The following is a 19,878-nucleotide window of genomic DNA, read 5'->3' as shown; positions in this document are numbered from 1 at the left end:
TGGCCCTAACCCCAGGGAAGAAGCCAGAAATGGAAGGGTTGGCAAATAGGCCCATGCGGGAAACTATAGAGAGGGCTCTGAGTTCATCATCCGCCACTAACCCTGCTGCTGACCAGATCTCACTCTCCAGTAAATCAAAGCCGAGTCCTTGTTTTCTATCTTGGAACGTGGCAGGTCTCAAGAGTAAACTGGACTGCGAGGACTGGGGTGCCTTCATAGACGATTTTGATATCTGCCTGATGCAGGAGACATGGGCATTGGAAAATTTGCACAGGGTAGGTTTTGCATCTTTTAACATATTGGCTGTAACAAGTGGTAGGGGTAGACCCTCAGGGGGTCTCACCACCTGGGTGGCACTCCATCTGGGTGCCTCGGCAAGGCAGATCCACACCAATTCGGAAGATATTCAATGTACCCTACTAGTGCTGCCAAATAATATCCATTTGGCTCTTTTGAATGTATATTCAAGACCTTCCCAGGGTGGTCGGGAATCTAAGGTCATGGAATTGCTTAATAAATTTATCCTGACCCTGGACCCAGTATATTCCGTGGTCGTAGGTGGCGACTTCAATTGCCAATTCGAACCACTCTGTGTGTCGGTCCTAGACGACCCAAACACAGAGAACGAATACCGTAATATCCCCGATCCCATGATTCCAAAGGTCAAAGCTTGGTCCCCTCTGGCTCTACAAATCTCCGCTCTCACCCTTTCTTTGTCATTGAGGGCTTGCAATGGGAGATTCGATTCTGACAGACCAGGACGAGCTACCTTCAATAGGGTAGGTCACACCTCCATTCTTGACTATATTCTTATTGAAACTAGATCTTGGGACAAGGTGCTTGATTTTAGGGTGCTAGATCGAGTAGACAGCGATCATAATGCTTTGGCTGTAACCTTTAAACCAGGCTGTTGGGGTATGAGCACCTATGACGTACCACTACCCACCACTGCACAACTCCCCATACTACACAATAACAAACGAAGGGTGAGATGGCCGCACATTGCCGCAAGTCCAAACAAAATTTCAGAAATTTACAGCCTTGCTCTACCTCACCCTGTGGAAATGTCTGAGGTGGATTTATCTCGATCTCCACTAGTACATACAACCGGACCAACAGGCATTCACCTACAGTTAGTAGATAAACTCTCGAAGGCGTTTTGTCTGACTGGGTCCGCGAGGCCCCACTTGCCCAAAAGGCAATCGTGGTACTCTGCTGAGTGTAGGAAATCGAAGAGTGAGCTACTTATTGCCATCAAAACCCTCGATAGAGACAGGATCAAAGTAGCAAGGGCCAAACACAAACTAACTTTAGAAAGGGCAAAAAAACATTGGGAGTCCGATATCTGGGAAGAATTAAGATCTACTCTAATAGCGAAGGACTTTAGGGGCTTTTGGACAACCGTTAGCAAAGGCAGGAAAGAAGCAGGAACGAGCTCATTCCCAAACATAGCTCCAGCTGTATGGGAAGCTCATTATGGAGGTCTTTACTCAAGCCCAAACATCAACACTCCTCCTTCGCCTACTTTTCCTCCCAGATCCATCACCCAAACAGAGGCTATAACGATGATAACCATAAAGGAGGTGGAAATGGCTATCCATCTATTAATACCCAACAAAGCACCGGGATTGGACAAAATCCCTGGCGACCTCTACCGCTCTGAACCAATGATCTGGGTGCCATACCTTTGTATCCTATTTAATTCCATTCTGTCTGGAGGTGATCTACCAGGGTCATGGCTAGGCGCAGAGATCGTGCCTATATTTAAGAAAGGCTGTCCTCTAAAACCATCAAACTATAGGCCCATCAGCTTAATCGACATTACTCAGAAGCTGTTTGGGCGTATAATATTGGACAGACTCCAGGCCTGGGAGACTGAAAATAACATCTTAAGTTCACTGCAAGCAGGATTCAGAAAGGGCACCTCCACCGTGGACCAGATCTTCCGACTTCAGGTCATTCATTGGAAGACCGTGAGCTTAGAGGGTGGCAGCCTCTATCTCATTTTTGTTGACCTGAGGTCGGCATTCGACCTGGTCCCGCGGGAAAAACTGTGGAAGGTGCTTCTGGCTCTCAATGTCCCCTTGTATCTTTTGGACATCGTTAGTAGACTTCACACGAAAAATTTTGCCCAGGTTAGATGCGGCAAATATGGTGAGCTTTCTTCCCGTTTTCCCGTAAATCGTGGAGTCCGACAGGGTTGCGTGTTGGCACCCACATTATTTTGTCTATATATCAATGGGCTCATTAAGCACCTGGAAGATATTAGGGATATAGATGCGCCCAGACTTGCCACGGGTTTGGTGCCAGCGTTGATGTTCGCTGACGACACTCTTTTGTTATCGCGAACATCAACTGGCATCCAACGTATTCTGGATGGCTTTGTGGATTTCTGCGCAGTAAGAGGCTTAGAGATCAATTTGGCTAAAACCAAATACATGATCCTAAATCCCCCCAAACATACACGGCCAAACCCAGTCCTGAATGGTGTTTACCTTGAGCGGGTAACTACATTCAGTTATCTGGGGATTTTATTACAAGAAAACTTTGGCTGGGGTGGTCAAATTGCCAATTCTGTGTTAAAACTAGCCCAAACCACCGGGGGAATATCCCAAGTATTTAGGGGATCGGTCTCCAAACCAGTGTCCCCAGCATTAGAAATATATAGGACACAAGTAAGAGCAGCCTCCATATATGGAGCAGAACTGTGGGGCCATTCCAGAATACCCAGCTTGATCGGGTCAGAAAACGTATTTGTGAGGAGTCTGTTGGGCCTTCCCTCTAGTTCCCCGCTGACCCCTATCAGGTTGGACTGTGGGTTACTACCCATGGAACAAGTGGTAATGTTGCGTCCATTGATATATTGGAAGAGACTATGGTCAAATGATGAGTTGGGATCTTACCGTGAGGAATTCAAGGGAGTCTGGTCCCATCTAAGGAGCAAGAATATCCCCTGGCTGAGATTCGTCAGGGATTCTTGCACTAAGATTGGCCTTCCTGAATTATGGACCACTCCGAGGTCTCATGCCCGGCCCTTACCAAAGCAAAATTGGTTGAACAGTTTAAAAACTACCATCTTGCGCGATTGTATGAATGCCCTAAGATCGGCAGGCTGACGGCCGCGTTCCTCCAAATTAAAGATAATTACAGGAAAGAGGAGTTTTTAGACTTGGTCAGTCCACCGGCCGCGAGAAAGCTTTATTGTCAACTGAGAATGGGTTGTCTCCCGCTCAGGTCATGTACTTCTGGATGGGATGCCAATAAAATCACTGCTTGCCCGGCCTGTAGCTATATATTGGAGGATGAAAAACATGTCTTCTTTTTCTGTCCAATATATCTACCTCAAAGGAAACGCTGGATTAAGCCCCTATGCAATAATCTTGGTTTCAGAGAATGCGAAAAAGCAATGAGAGTTTTAAAGTATGACACTAAACCCCCGATAGTTTTCGCAGTCTCCCGGTTCCTTAACTCTGTTTGGCTATTACGTAGGAAATTTTTATAATCATCAATCCTGTCAAACACTTTTCTGTTTTACTTGAATGTACTGCTATATCTTTGAAAATGATTGGATTGGTTGTGTTTTTTATGTTTTCTTTTATTGTATTATCCATTGTGAAATTTCTTGTTGCTTTTATGGTCATTGAACCGAAATAAAGTTTAATGATGATGATGAGTTATATGATTTCCTGTGGAACTGGATAATGGGAAATTAAGTCCTCTTGCTTGGCTTCTTTTTTTAAAGACGGTTTTGGCAGGTACCAGTGATGTCCCTTCCTGTGCAGATGAATGATGGGAAATCAAGTGATGTCATTCCCTGTGCAGATGGATGAAGGGAAATGCAGTATTCTCACTACCTGTGCAGATAGATAATGGAGAAGGAAGTCCTCTTGCCGGGCTTCTTCTTTTAAAGACAGGTTTTGCACAAAACCAAAGATGTACATCCTGTGCAGATGATGATGGGAAATTAAGTGATGTCACTTCCTGTGCAGTTGGATGATGGGAAATACAGTGATGCCGCTTCCTGTTTGGATGGAATATGGGAAATCATTTTGCATTTGAGGAATAAAGGGTAACATCTATATGTAATAGCCAAGTTATTAGAAAGAATGTCAAGTGAACCTTTCTCAAGAATTTGTATACAGTGATGAATCCATTCACTGTTGTGCAGTTACAAAATACAACACATATTGCAAAACCATTCAGCATATGAAATTGACATATTGTGTCATTTTTCATAAAAAATGTTTTACTGTTGATAATTTTCCAAGGTCAGTCAGTTAATATTGACATTCTTCATATGGTGTATTCAAAACAATGTCTTTTATATTTATTTCCCAAGTATTTTCACTTTTTCTTGGAGGACATATTCCAGTATAGTTTAAAATTATTCCCCACAATATTTACTGGGTAGCTTATTCAAGTATCAACACAACAGTTATAGGTTATTGTTAGACCTGGCAACTTTTGGTATGAAGTCCCCTATCTTTTTGTTTCTGACCTCCTGTTTTTGACTGTGTGCTGCATTTCATTTTTGCTGGTTTTCAGACTCTGGGCACTTTACCACTGCTGACCAGTAACGTGATGGATATGGTGATAGATTTATCCAGGATTGGCATATATTATTTACTAGTGAGTCTCTAGTAATGTGTGCCAGGTGTGCCCATGGCCTGTAAATCAAATGCTACTAGTGGGCCTGCAGCACTGATTGTGCCAACCACATGAGTAGCCCTGCAAACATGTCTCAGACGTGCCACAGCAGTGTCTGTGTGCGCAGTTTTAAACTAAAATTTCGACCTACCAAGTGCATCCACTTGACAGTCCCAAACCTTCCCTTTTATGACATGTTAGTCACTCCTAAGCTAGGCCCAAGGCAGCACCATGGGCGGGGTTCACTGTATTTAAAAGGTAGTATGTACTGCTAAGTTTGTTTTTCACTATTGCAAGGGCTATCTCTCCGATAGTGTAACATGGGGATTGCTTTGAAATATCTTTCAGGTATGCCTTGCATATCCTGATGGGCCATCACCAAGCTGATGAGCCTTCCTGAGCTAGAGTGGTGGGAGGAGTTGTCACTGACACTTGAATAGGGCAGTGCCTATCCTTGCACAAACCTGTCTCCACCCCTCTGTAGAAGGGTGTCTGGTGCCAAGTCAGGAAAAGGCACAGACTTGTGCACGACAAAAACTTTCCTTTGAAGTTTGCTTACTTCAAAGGCAGAAACCTGTTTCTGGACCTTTGACACTCCAAAATAAGAACACTTCTGGACTAAGGACTTTTTGCCAGGAAGAAGAGCCGAATGCTGTTGGAGGGCAGCCACTCAGCCTGTTGCTTTGTTTTTTTTTTAACTAGATTTTTTTTTTTCAAACAAAACAAGTGCATTTTATATCAAATGATAGTTGTACACTTAACATCAGGTTATGAAAATAAATTATTTTCTGAAGAATATCTTCCACATCCAATTATGCATTAACAGTAGTGAAAAATACAGTCCATAATATTTTGTCAAATCTTAAAACATCACAATATCAATCAAATTCTCAGGAAATAAACATCCCCGTCAGTGTTGTACAACTGCAACTATCCACTCATCAGTAAATCAAATATCACGAAATGCAATCCCATTCCCTCCCACTTATCCCTCCCTACTCCCTGATGGCGTAACAAATATCTGTAAACAATGGTAATGACAAGTCACAGCCGTGTCGATATCAAATGTGCACAATACAGTAAACCAGAAGGCCACTCTGTGGTGTCAGAGGTAGTTTCATGAGAGAAAGCATTGTAGCCGTCCTCTTAGGGAGGTGTAATCCCTCGAGGCGGAGTCTCCAGTCCTGATGTGCTCGAGTCCTCGTCAGAGTCAGTTGCGGCGTTTTCAATAAGTGTACTAATGCCTCCCAGGCCCTTGCCAGCTCCAAAGCCGTATCGCTTTTAGCGCGGGCTGCCAGCTGCAGCCTCGTGGTTCCCTCACATTCCAGCCATTTAATGAATTCAGTACGCCATCTCTGCAAACTAGGGCCCTTCTTGGCTTTCCAGGGGGCTGTAATTTCCCTCTTCGCCAGCAGAAGCCCCAAGTCAATAAACTTACTTGTTATCTTATTCCGAGTGATGTGGGGGAACCAGTGCAATAAACAGAGACCTATAGTGGGTTCTATGTCCCTGTCCGTAGCAGCATGTAAAAGAGCGACCACCTCTTCCCAAAACATTCCAAGTTGAGGACAATTCCACAGCATGTGACAGAAATCCGCTCCAACCATATTGCAGCGCGGGCACATTGCTGAAGTCACATTAAAATATTTATTAATTTTTTCAGGTGTAATGTACGCTCGATGAAGAATAAAGAAATGTACCAGCTGAAAGCGCGCGTTCCTAGTGCTTTTCCATGCACGTTCCACCAATCCCGCCCATGTCTTCTCAGGAATTTCGGCACCCAGGTCTACTTCCCACCGCCACCAGAGCGTTACTAGTGGGGTCAGTCCCTCGTTTGTCATTCGGCGATATAAGCAGGTAACTGCCTTGATGGTGCCAGCAGCTAGGACTACATACTGACAAACCATGGAGATGGGCGGTTGCCTGAGTCCCAATTTCCAATGCGCCTGAATGGCTGTTATAAGTGCTAAGTGCACAAGTAGTCTCCCCGAGCCAGTTCATATCTGTCCTGTAATACATCATATGGAATCACGGAGCCATCTTCATACAATCCCCTATGGTGGTCAACCTCCTCTCCGCCCAGTCCATCAGTGCTGCCCAGTTACCGCCATGCTGTAGAGCACTACACACCGCCAACAGGATCTCAGGGGCATATGGACGCACTATTTGTGCACGTCTTTAACTTCTGTTCCAGCAGAGCTTAAACGTCCCCATCTCTCGAGTTAGCGAGGAGGCTGGGAGTGGCAACTGCAATAGCAGTTTGTAAAGCATTTGCCTATCCAGCTGATTCCTCTCCTCATCATCAGCGCTGCGGAACGTCCGTGCCATCACCTGAGTAAGCCACTGCCGTTGCGCCGCTAAATAATATGATTCAAAATCAGGGACCGCCAGTCCACCCTCCGGTCGTGGTCTCATTTGTGTGTTAAGAGCCACTCACCGCCGCCCCCCAGCCCAGAGGAACCCAACCACCATCGACTGGAGTTGCTTAAAAACAGATGCTGGGATGCAGATCGGCAGCGTCATGAAATAATACAGCAGTCTGGGGAGTGCTGCCATCTTGAGAATGGCCACTCGTCCAGCTACCGAAAGTGGGAGCGTACCCCAAAACTCAATACAACCCTTAAGTGCTCTGATGGCCCTGCCCACGTTGCCCTCCAATAAATCAGTTTGGGTGTGATAAATGCGAGTGCCAAGGTACGTCAGACATTGTCTCTCCCATCGTACCTCCTGTGTATATACTTGGTCCTCAGCCTGCAGCGCCGCAGGGAACAGACAAGTCTTTGTCCAATTTACCTTGAGACCGGCAACCTTGCCAAGGTCCTCCAATAAAATCTTCGCGCCACAATGTGCACCCTCTACGTCAGCTAAAAACAGAAGGAGATCATCAGCATATAATGCAATATGATGAATTTGCTCTAGCACTCTCAATCCGGAATCATGCAAGCCCGTCCTAGCCCGTGCCGCCAGTGGCTCCATGGCCAGGGCGAACAGAAGAGGAGAAAGGGGACAACCCTGCCTTGTCCCTCGACCCACAGAGCAAGTGTCTGATATCATCACTCCCGTCTTCACCCGCGCTGCGGCCTGTCTATACAAAAGAGATGTCCAATCTGCAAAGCCATCTCCCAATCCAAATTGCCGCATGACATGGAACAAATATGGCCATTCCAAACTATCAAAGGCCTTCTCAATATCTATTGCCAAGACAGCAGCAGACTCTTTGTGGTAGGTGTCAGCTTCTAAAATAGTAATAAGGCGCCGTACATTCTGAGCCGTACTCCGTGTTAATATAAATCCCGCTTGATCCGTGTGTATTAATTGGACCATATATGGGAGCAGGTGGGTCGCCAACAATTTATAATGCGTGGTCAACATTGATAACGGGCGATAGGCGGTCCTGTCATGGGGAGGCCTACCCGGTTTTAGCAACAGTATAAATAACACCTCTTGAGTGGTGGCAGGTAAGAAGTGCTCTTTCCTCTCAGCATTATAAAGTGTCACTAACCTAGGGGCCAGCAGGTCGACATTCACACTATAAAATTCCACCGGGAGGCCATCCATTCCAGGGGTCTTTTTTTGGGCCATATGTGTAATCGCGCCAAGGACCTCTCCCAGGGTAATGTCCTGACCCACTATCTTGCGCTGGGAGATCTGCCGCCTCTAGAAGCTCCTGAATGGCCTCTTCACCAGGGGCCATTTTGCTTTGATATAGATCATTATAATAAGCAAAGAACAGGTCACTTATCCCCTGCTGCATATAGCGGGTCTCCCCATCCAGGGCACGGAGTTCTAAAATGACCATCCCTCTTTGCGCTGGGTTAGCTAGCCATGCCAATACGCCCCAGATTTATCGCGCTCTGCATGCACCCGTGCAGCATATTTTTTACAGTCAAAGCAACGCAATCGCTCCACCTGCACTGCGACCTCTTCCCGTGCTGCTAGTGAGTCTTGTTGGTGATATGGGTGCTCAGGCCTCCCCCTCTCAACGTCCCACAACTTTTGATCCGCCCTCTCTAAATGTTGCCTCAGCACTCTACGCACTCCCAGCTTATACGCTTTGCAATGCCCCGTATTACACTTTTGAAAGCGTCTCACTCTACCATCAGCGATGAGGCAGTGCCAGTGTTATTCTGAAAATAATCAGTAATGCCGGTTCCCAGCACTTCGCGAAATGCTTGATCTTCCAGCAATTCTGGGTTTACTACAGCATGTATGTCAGGAGAGCAAGGCATCGCATCAAGCCGAACATGGAGGTCGTGCATAGCAGAAAAGAATGAATAATCCCTGGTGGTCGGGTGGTATGCCCTTCAGGTGTCTATCAGTCCCCAACTATGCTGCCATGCCTGGCTAATCTTTGAAAGAGCATGGGTAGGTGCATCCGGGAGGGGAGGATGAGATCTAGCCAGCAGGACATCCGTGACAGAGTTGAAATCCCCACCCATAAGTACTGACCCAGTTAAGAATGGAGCGAATTTCCCAGACAATTGTGTGAAAAAGGCCGATTGTTCCATGTTTGGTGGATATATGCTGCCCAGCACTACATCCCTACCATTTAGCCGACCTGCTACCAATATGTAACGGCCCTCAGGATCCTTCAGTTGTCGAGTGGGTTGAAAATGGACACCTGCCCTGACCCATATCAGGACCCCTCGTGCAAAGGCGGAGTAAGTTGTGCAAAAAATCTGCCCTCTCCACCTACGCTGCAATGCCACATCGTCTTTTGGTGCTATATGTGTTTCCTGAAGAAAATCCAGTTGGACTTCCCTACGGACTAAGTACGCATGTATTTTATGCCTCCGTAAATGGTGTGCATACCTCTGACATTCCAAGATAAACATTTCAATTCAGATATTGAACCCATGGTGTTGATCCGCACTGGCTCCAAACAGCTAATTTTAAAAGGTTATGCCATATACCCTATAACATTCCCTTACTACAATAGAAACAATCGCAACAACTTCACCCCAGGACAGGTACTAAGAAACTAGTCCTCATCCAAACTACTCTAAATTGACTTCCCTCTAGTAACTACAGAGGAACAATGGGGAAAAATGGTTGCAGTCTGTCAATTACCAGCAATAAGATTATGAAGAAAAGACCACGCCTATGCCCCGCGTAGTGCAATCCGCCCCCATCCCCGGAAGATGTCACACCAGTAGGAGTACACAACTCTCTCCCGACCTTAGCCCACAATCAATATCACAATAAAAACAAAATACGTATAGTACCGATATCAAGATGGCACACAACTCGTCCAGCAGGCCTGCAAAGAAAACAAATCAATGACACATGATTAGCAAAATCAAACAATATCATCAGCAGTGCCTGGTGTGACATGTGGCATCTGCAGGCCACTAGCCTGGGACTCGTCCTTGGCAATGCCCGCAGTAGATTTATCAGTCTCTGTGCCAGTCTCCGAATCCTTCTCATGGTCCCGGAGCAGCTCCGACACTGCGCGCAGGACTTCATTTCTCTCCCTCTCCATCTGGGAAGAGCTGGGTGTCTTCAGGGTGACAGGGCCCCGCCGCGGACCTCGCCGGCGCTGTGGCAATCGTGCCGAGGTATGCAAGCCCCAGTGTCCCCTGTCGGCCTCCTGCCCGTCTTATATGTTTCCAGCCAGTCCCATGCCTCTGATGGGTCCTCACAAAAGTGCGTTGTACCATCCAGGATAATCCGTAGTCGGGCCAGAAACATCAGTGAATATGGAAGTCCCTAATCCCGTAGAGCTCTTTTGACAACTAAGAAAGATGGACGGCAGCGCTGGACCTCCAGTGTATAACCCAGAAAAATGGAAACCTTGCTGTTGTCCACCGTATATGGCCCAGCCATGCGCCCCTTCTGCAGAAGGTGGTCCCTATCTTTGTAGTGGAGGAGCTGGGCCACCACTGGATGCGGTGGGGGACCCGGCGCCAGCGGGCGGGCCGGAACTTGATGAGCCCTTTCCAGCATGTAGAACTGTGTCAGCCCCTCCGGTGCTACCTTGTCGCGGAGCCAGTCCTCCAGATACTGGACCATGTTGGACCCCTCAATTTCCTCCCGAAGACCTAAAACTCAGATGTTGTTCCTCCGATTTCTCCCCTCGGTGTCTTCGGCCCTTTTCTCCAGCACCGAGAGTCTACGGGTGACGTCTCCTATCTGGTTAGCGATGGACTTCTGCGCTGGCTCCAGAGTTGCCAGGGAGTTTTCGGCCTGCTCCACTCTGTCCGCCAACTTGGCGTGCTCGGCTCGCAGCAGCCCCAGACCCGACGACACTGTAGCAATATCCTTATGCAGGACCTCCCTTGTATCAGTGATAGCCTGGAGTATACGGGCCAATTGCTGTTGCGCCCCTGTATCACCTGGCACTTCAGGAGAAGCCGGTCGTTTCTCCTCCTGCCCCAAGACTTCCTGATCTGGTGGGGCCGTCTGATGCTTCCCTCTAGGCTTCCCCATCACGCAGTCGTGGATCAGAGTTGTCTCCTCAGACCAGAGCACACCCTACTTGAAGCGTTGATCTCTCCACATCAAGCATCTACCAGTGTCTAATAAGGTGCTATGGGGCTCACAGCAACTGATCCGCAGGGGTCCTCAGGTCACCCACTCCACCAGAAAGTCAGGGGCATCCCCAGCTCACAGGCTAATTCAAACAAACAAACAGGCAGTGGTCCAGATCTAAATTCAAATGTCCCAGGGGCCGCTGGTCTTCCCGTGGTAGTCTTAGGCAGTCCGGATCTTGTGCGCAACAAACCAGCGCGGGCCCATGGAGTCCTCAAGTTTTAATTGCAGCAAGAAGTTCACAGTAGAGTCAGTATGGGTGGCCCCTTCTAGCCCCAATGCGCAGTTCAACAAAGGGCGCGCGGGACAGCACTCACCCGCAAGCGCCCTCAGTGTTGTCGGGTCAAAGGCGGGGGGCCTCCCATGCAGCAAGGAGGTCACCCCAAGGCAACCCAGGAACCTCCGCTGTATGGTGGTGGCGGTCGGCGTCCCCCAATCCAGTCTCTTCCGCCCCTCTTGACCGATCGTGCCAGAAGTCCACCACGGGGAACAGCGGATCAGGATTCCAGGCCGTCACCAGCCACGGCACTACTGCTGCAGGGGCGTGTAAGGGCACTCAACTTTCAGCCAGTAGCCCCCAAGGCTCCCAGAGCGTTCCAAGCCGGGCCTGCAACCCGCGGGGCAGTCCGGGTGTTTTCTCCTCTCAGTCCAACGTCAGCTCACCTGCCGCGGCCCATAGTCGCTCAAAGATGCCGCCGCCGCATCCACGGACCTCAATCCAGCCAGCCAGGTCAGACTGATTTGCATATGGTCATGTCTGAACTAGTGTGGCGAAGTGAGCTAAAGAATGATGATGGATTAAACCCAGATCAGTTGACTGGGGGTGAGTACTTGCAATGTTCAACACTCGGTCCATCATCCCCTTTGGTTTTGCTTTGTTCTCCCTAAGTTGGCAGGGTATGCCCAGACGTGGGTCCCTTGCTCACTTTGCCACTGGATTCAAGCTAGCCTGGCTGATGACGGCTGATTAGCCAGAAACCGGTCGCAGGATGCTTGTTTCCGGTCCAGGGAAGACATGGCTTGGCAGTTCGGGCTGGACTGTTCCCATGAGGCACAGGGTCATACTAATTTGCTTTTTGGTCATGTCTGAACTGGGGTGTCGAAGTGAGCTAAAGAATGATGATGGATTAAACCCAGATCAGTTGACTGGGGGTGAGATGCTTGTAATGTTCAACACTCCGTCCATCATCCCCTTTGGTTTTGCTTTGTTCTCCCTAAATTGGCAGGGTATGCCCAGACGTGGGTCCCTTGCTTACTTTGCCACTGGATTCAAGCTAGCCTGGCTGATGACGGCTGATTAGCCAGAAACGGGTCCCAGGATGCTTGTTTCCGGTCCAGGAAAGACATGGCTTGGCAGTACGGGCTGGACTGTTCCCATGAGGCACAGGGTCAGACTGATTTACATATGGTCATGTCTGAACTGGGGTGGCGAAGTGAGCTAAAGAATGATGATGGATTAAACCCAGATCAGTTGACTGGGGGTGAGTGCTTGCAATGTTCAACACTGCGTCCATCATCCCCTTTGGTTTTGCTTTGTTCTCTCTCAATCCAGCCAGGCAGGGGCCGCGATGACCTCTTCAGGGCGCCGCACTACGGCAAGAGCATTCACGTGACGCTCAGTACTGCCGGGTCTCAAATGGGGGGCCCCCCGTGTAGTAAGCTGGCAGGGCCAGCACAAACCAGGACACTCCGCCGTACGGCAGAGATGATCAGCGTCTCTCAGCCTAATCACCACCGCCCCTCCCGGCCGATCTCACCAGGGGTCCGCCACGGAGAGCAGCGATCTCGGGTCACAGGCCGTCCCAATCTGCGCCACTATCACCACAGTAGTAGGCTCGGGACCTGACTATAAAGAAACAAGCCCCCCCTAAATGCTTTTAGGTCCAAGAGGAGGAGGAAAACACACAAGTACAAACCTCTATTCTGACCTATATTGCTTTTTAACAGACCTATTCAGGTTCTTTCCTGCCAACACCCCTACCATTAATCACATCTAAATTAAACAACGTACACTTTTTTCATTTTTTATTTACTTTAAATATTTGAAAAATACATTTTTATCATTTTATATTTTTAAATAATTCTAGTTGAGAGATACATACATATATAGAGTTAATTCATAATATATTCAACCGATGTAACACCAGCAAAATTACTAACAAACAATGAATTTTTATCAACATTGAAATTAATAACCCCACAGCAACCAACAACCATTCATTCTCACCACACAAACTGATTCATTCATCCTACAATCATCTTAATAAAACCCACATGAGATTCAACCCTGTGAGGGGTCCAGAAAATACTCTAGAGAAAACAAGGATTGCTAAAGCAATTTCTGGTGGTACTGTTTCTCCAGGGACTGCTTCTCAAAGGTAGCGCTTGGCCTTGGTCTACGCGCGTTTCAGTGGATAAGCCACCTTATTCAGGACCAGGATAAAAGAAAAGGGAATCTCAAACCCAAAGAAGCCTGGGGTTATCTGCGACTAATCAATCAGCCCACATTGAGGATATTTCTAATCGTCTAAGCAACAGGTATATCGTCAGAAGATTTGAGTGCTCACACCAATTCTTGTAAGCAAAAATCCTGCTCAATAAATTTTTACTCAGCTTTTCTTCAATCCAAGAAAATCATGGCTGTGAGTAGCCCCTTATTTCAATGAAATGCCAAACCTTGGCGTGTGGTTCTCGTTTCTATGTGTGTTTGTTCAATAAACTTGCCAACTGCAGATAGCAGTTTAAACGAAACCCGTGTTCCGCACTTGATAGGCGTAAAAGATGATAATCCAAATCGGGACCTCACTTCTCAGTAGCTGGTCTCCAATGCTCTCAGTGCATCTCAAGCCGGGTTCGCTGGTCAGTCCATGCGTGTTCCCCGTTCAGGTCAGCGCCATCTTGCCTTCTTTGGCCTGTAGTCCCTCAAGGCCGCCGCCATAGCCACACACCGCAATTCGGCCAGGTAAGGGCCGCGATCACCTCCTCGAATCCCCACGCTACTGTGGGAGCATTCTGCGACGACCTCCCGTGGATAGGACGGTCTTTAAATCCAATAATTCACGGGGCCGGCACGGAGCTCGGAGCTCACGCGTCTGCCTCCATCAGCCTGCAAGCCACGCCCCCCCCTCGGCCTGTTGCTTTGTTGTGCTGGCCTGCTGCTTGCTGCTTCTATACCCTGGAAGTGAAAGGACTGGACTTTGCTTTCTGAATCCTGCTTTCTAGGTTCTCCAAGGGCTTCTGCGTCCTTGCATCCTGTTAAGAGTCAGGGATATCAAAGAATTCACCTACATCTTGCTAACAGCACCTGAACTTCTCTGCTGTTAGTCCTGATTGCCAAGTGGTTCCAACTCCAGTTCCTGGGCCCTTGGAATCGTGTTGCTAATGCTGCAACTCAAGAAAAGCAACATTGACGCTGCTGCCTGCACCGGATGAGTAAGACTCACTGCCCTGTCTTACACCGCAGCCCTGGCGTTGCCGATGACAGCAACTTATCAACTCTGACTCCGTCACCGAAGCTGCTGGCTGCACTAGAGCTGAGGGCACCACTCCTGAAGTGCAGAACACACCGCCCCAACTCGCACCTCAACCCCGACCTCCACCGTGACAGCGCTTTACACTGATGCCGCACAGCTGCCCGCACTGGACCCGAGGGCACCGCTTGTGAAGAACACAAAGCACTGCCCTGACTTACACCGCAGCCCTTACTCATGTCGTTCCCCCCTCAACCACATAATTGCGGAGTCAATAATCACCATGGGTGACCTCCTGAACTCATCAACTCTGCGAAGTCATAAGGAATCGCTGCTTCTCTGCCAAGGCCTCATCACCTCCCCTGTGCAGCTGTAAGGAACCAACCCTGCACCATTGACGCCTCATCTCCCCGAAGCCATGTAACATCTTTGTTTTCATTGTTTTCAAGGTACTGTCACTGGGAGTCCATGTGACTCCATAGCCGGCTTACACTCCTTGCAATAGGTGCCGAACTGTTGGATTTGTACCTGTCACAATGTTGAGCTAGCCCGGTTTCGTAGGAGTTATATTTTTACAGCAATCCTTTTAAAAGTGACATTTTGACTTCTTTATGTTGGATTTTTGTTGTGTTGGTCTTGTTTTATTCAGATAAATACTGGCTATTTTCTTGAACTGGTGTGGACTCATTTTGTAGTGGTTGCACCATGTTACTGTGTGTGTATGTACAAATGGTTTACACATTGCCTCTGAGATAAGCCTGACTGCTCATGCCAAGCTACCCAGGGGATGAGCAGGGGTTATATTAGCTGTGTAATCCCTCCAAATAAACGAAATCTGTAGTTCAAGAGAGATAGAATATAATCTTTCACACATAGATGTCAAGTAAGACCACACTTTAGCTCAAAGCAGCGGAAGACTAGAAGATTAGTGGCTGACAAAAATACCTAGGATGACGAGGCCTGGAGGTGACTTGTGGTTTTAATATCAAAATAAAGAGACTTGCGACAGTTATGTAGGAGCACTGAATTGTAAAGACTATGGGCCAGATGTAGGAAGCCAAATACCGGTCGGTAACGGCCGAAATTCGGTAAATATCCCGTTACCGACCGGTATTGAGGCACTTGAGATGTAGGTGGCTGATTTCTGGATTCGGTATTTACCGAATCGGAATTTTAAGAAATCGGTAAAATACCGATTCGGCAAATACCGAATCCAGAAATGCTATGTGGGGGACACTCAAGTGAGTGCATAATTGGTGTCTGGATTTGTTATTTACGCCAACTACAAGTTGATGGTAAATGACGAATACCTTTAAAAAAGCATTTTTGTGCAATTTGTGAAGTGCCATGTGGCAGACATACATGCCCTTAGGGCATGTATGTGCGCCACATGTGCACACATGCACGAATCAGGGGTGCAACAGGGTGTCAATGTGACACCCTGCCACCCATGATAATGCCTCCCCTATTACCGATTCGGTATTTACCGAATCGGTAATAGTAACTGGCTTCCCATTCATTCCTATGGGCCTCCAGGCCCATAGGAATCAATGGGAAGGGATGCATTATTACCGATTCGGTAAATACCGATTCATAAATTCCGATATTTACCGAATCGGTACTGATTACCGATTAATTACCTACATACTATTTACCGATTCATAAATACCGAATCGGTAAAATAAGGTATTTATGAATCGATAAATGTTATGCTACCTACATATGGCCCTAAGTGTAGTGCAGGGAAGGGGGAGTGGTGTGGGTTGATTTAAAAATTACCTAGCTAGTGAGCGTAAATGAGTTTATTCTTGCTCCTAGTTGGTAAAGGATAAAAAGGGAGTTTAATAAAAGGGAAGAATTAGGTAATAATGTGCTAATAGTCCCTGATATTGAAAGTCAACATGTTTCGAGGTTATCCCCTAAACCTCTTCTTCAGGACCGCATGGGGACCAGCCCCATGTGTACCACTCCGTGCACAACCTGTAATAAAGTGATAAAATAAGAAGGGATAATAATAAACGCGCACCTCAGTGTCAGCGTAAACAAATTACATACGGTTAAACTGAACAACTAGGAGCAAGAATAAACTCATTTACGCTCACTAGCTAGGTAATTTTTAAATCAACCCACATCACTTCCCCTTCACTGCACTACACATAGTCTTTACAATTCAGTGCTCCTACGTAACTGTCGCAAGTCGCAGCACGCCCCAAGCAGTAGATGCTTGGGATGGCCCCAATGATGAAGCATGTCACCTAGGGGAAACCTTTGGTGAGTGAGGGGACTCAAGAAAAGTATTTTCTTTTCTTTATTTGAGGTGTGTCTTACTCATTAAGTAGACCCCTCCATTTCCCTACTAGCTAGGTTCCCTGATCCACGATCTCGGATCTTTTTTTGACTTGTGGTTTTAGCCATAAGAAAGAGCTCTTTTGCTGGATCCAGTGAAGCCAGTTTGGGAGGCACTTCGTTGCAGAGAGCATCCTTGTGTGCACAGTCTGTGTGTTACACTGCAGTGTGGCATTCCCTCCTCGGAATAAAAATAAATAAAACCACGTGTTTTGCTTTGCATGTTCAAGGGAGAGCAAGTAAAGATGATATGTATATGGGATCCGACCTGAGTAGACCCAAGGCACAGTAATTAAGGTCATCTGAAAGTCACTGGTTGGAGCATGGGGGGCGCTCAGATAGATCTAAGCTGGTACCAGGGGTCACAGCAGGTGGACACCAGCGCTCATCTTTGGGGACGAGGGCATCATCAGACTTTGACTAAAAGTAGAAGAAAGAAAGGTAGAGGGTTATCAAAGAATAGGGTAGGCTGTGCACAGGCCAAAGTACAAAATAGAATGGCCAGGAGTGACGTCAGAAATTAGGTGCATTGGCAACGATATCCACGGACCACACTTGTATTGCAAGGATGCTGCGCGTAGGACTGGCCTGGGGTGATTTGGCAGTTATGTTTTAACTGAGACAGGGCAGGCCCAGACCGATGATGTGTGTTAAGGCCATTGTAAACGGCACCACTGCTAATGGCCGTAGGAGGGTGCTATAGCGCAAGAAATGGTCTTAAGATAACCTTGCTGCCAGAGGAAAGGATTCGTCTGAAAGGCAAACCCTAATTTTGGCAAGGGTTCCAAAAATCCTTTCACCCGAGCTGGGGTGGGTCTTTTTTTCAGACAACTGCTCTTGATACGGGATATCCCTTGATCGCCCTTCCTGGGGTACAGCAATTCCAGTGCGTCGGTCCAGCTGTGTTCTTACTGGACAAGAATGTGTGAGCAGTGCAGTAGAGAGCACACGGGTAATGGCGGAAGGGATAAAGTGCAGGAAAGAAAGGAGTGGAATGTGGAAGTGCGAGAGAGTAGGGCAGAGCAGAGGGAGAGAAAATTGATGTGCGATGTGCATGTGGCATGAAGATGGGGAGAAGGAAGAAGGATGTGGGGAAGGGGGTGTCTATGGGAACTATGGTTGGGGGTATTAAATGTTGCAGCTAAAACAATATTGTAAAATTAAACACCTCCTCAGATGATGAAGCAATGGTTAACGATGGCTTATAATGCCCATTCTAGGCCTCAATTTGAATGAACAATAGAGATACCGCGTGCGAAAATAAGAATAGCTACTAAATAATGATAGATGGTGAATATCCGCTTTTTGCAAACAGGTGAACGATCTCAGTGACGCATGAAAAGTATGCATTGTATATGCTCTGTATTGTTGTGAGTTGATGCTTGCTTTGTTTGCGGTGTTTGAATATAGTGAACACATTAACAGAAAAATTTGAGACATCCTGTACCCTTCACAGACCTGGTAATGTAGGTTACACAAAAACATTTTGGCCTGGGCCTCTGACAGCTTTGAACTTTCATACTTAGGATTTCCTCACTTCTTTCAGCTAGACAGACTCTCACTTGTGAATTCCATTCCAAAATGTTCTTGTGTGGTTTTACAAAGCTCGTCTGGCCTGTCTAATTATAGTTCAGGAGCAGAGACGTGGTATACCGGGTCCTGTGGTGTTTAGGCTGCTGGCCTTTTTTCCTGCACCACCGTCATATATTGGAATATTCTCAACTTTCGAGAATCGGACTCTGAACATTTTAATATGCCCAGATGACCAATAGGTGGTGCCAGAGATTCACTGAAAAGCCACCAGAGCTTCAAGCTAACTCCACCCTCCGGCTTCACGCTCTTTTACGGTTTCTGGTTAGTGCCAACATACACGTCAGACTCTCGAAGTGGAAACATTTCAGCCCAGCCGCAAATAACCGCATGCGTTCCTTCTAGGGCTCTTATTATTTGAATATAGGTGGTGTTGTTATGTATGGGGGGATGCACTGATTAATGAATCTAAAGCGGCAACTTGAAAAAAATCTACTGAAGAAAATTGTGTGACGAAAGATATTGTGAATGGAATACATATTTTACATACAGTTACATCTTCCTCACGCCATCCCTTTCTTTCGATCCCAGCTTCCATAGTAGGACTTCCTTCCAGTGCAAGTCAAGGTAAGATCTTTATTCGATAAAAAAACCATAAAATTATGCGTACACATTCATTGTAAACAGATTCATTCAAAGCACAGTTTAAGAGCACAACATGAAATCTCGATATATCAAAATCTCCATCCCTTATCATCATAGTCGATAGTACTGTTATAAAAACAATTCACCATTATACCAGGTGCAAATGTACGAAGGACAACTGCAATTAGCAGCATCCAATAATCAAGACATAGGCACATCATCAGTAACATGTGCTAAATGTGCAAAGAAAGCAATTGGCACCAACAGCATGGACAGTCTCATTTCATAATGTATGTTATGTTTTTAGCATCTGGGTTCTCTGGTTGGCACAGGTAGGTACTTGTGTCAAGCAGGGAACCTTTCCTCTAGTCAGGGTAAGGGGTTACACTCCAACAATAACCCCTGCTCACCCTCTAGGTAGCTTGGCGCGAGCAGACAAGGCCTATCTCAGAGCGTTTAGGTTAAGCATTTGTGAACACACACACAGTAGCTCAGTGACAACCCCACAAATGGACTCCACACTGGGATATATAAAAAATAGTACTTTATATATGTAGATTAGGCTTAGCACAAGACCAGATAACGTTTAAACGGCCCACAATACTTATTAGCATAGTTTTAAAGTTCTGTGCGCTTCGTTCCTTTCTGTACGCTTCGTACGCGGTCAAAATTGCTTGGGAACGGGTCTCACACGCACTGTAGGCGCTTC

Source organism: Triturus cristatus, chromosome 3_2 (genome assembly GCF_964204655.1).
Source record: "Triturus cristatus chromosome 3_2, aTriCri1.1, whole genome shotgun sequence".
Taxonomy (NCBI): Eukaryota; Metazoa; Chordata; class Amphibia; order Caudata; family Salamandridae; genus Triturus; species Triturus cristatus.
Note: the sequence above shows the minus strand (reverse complement) of the source record.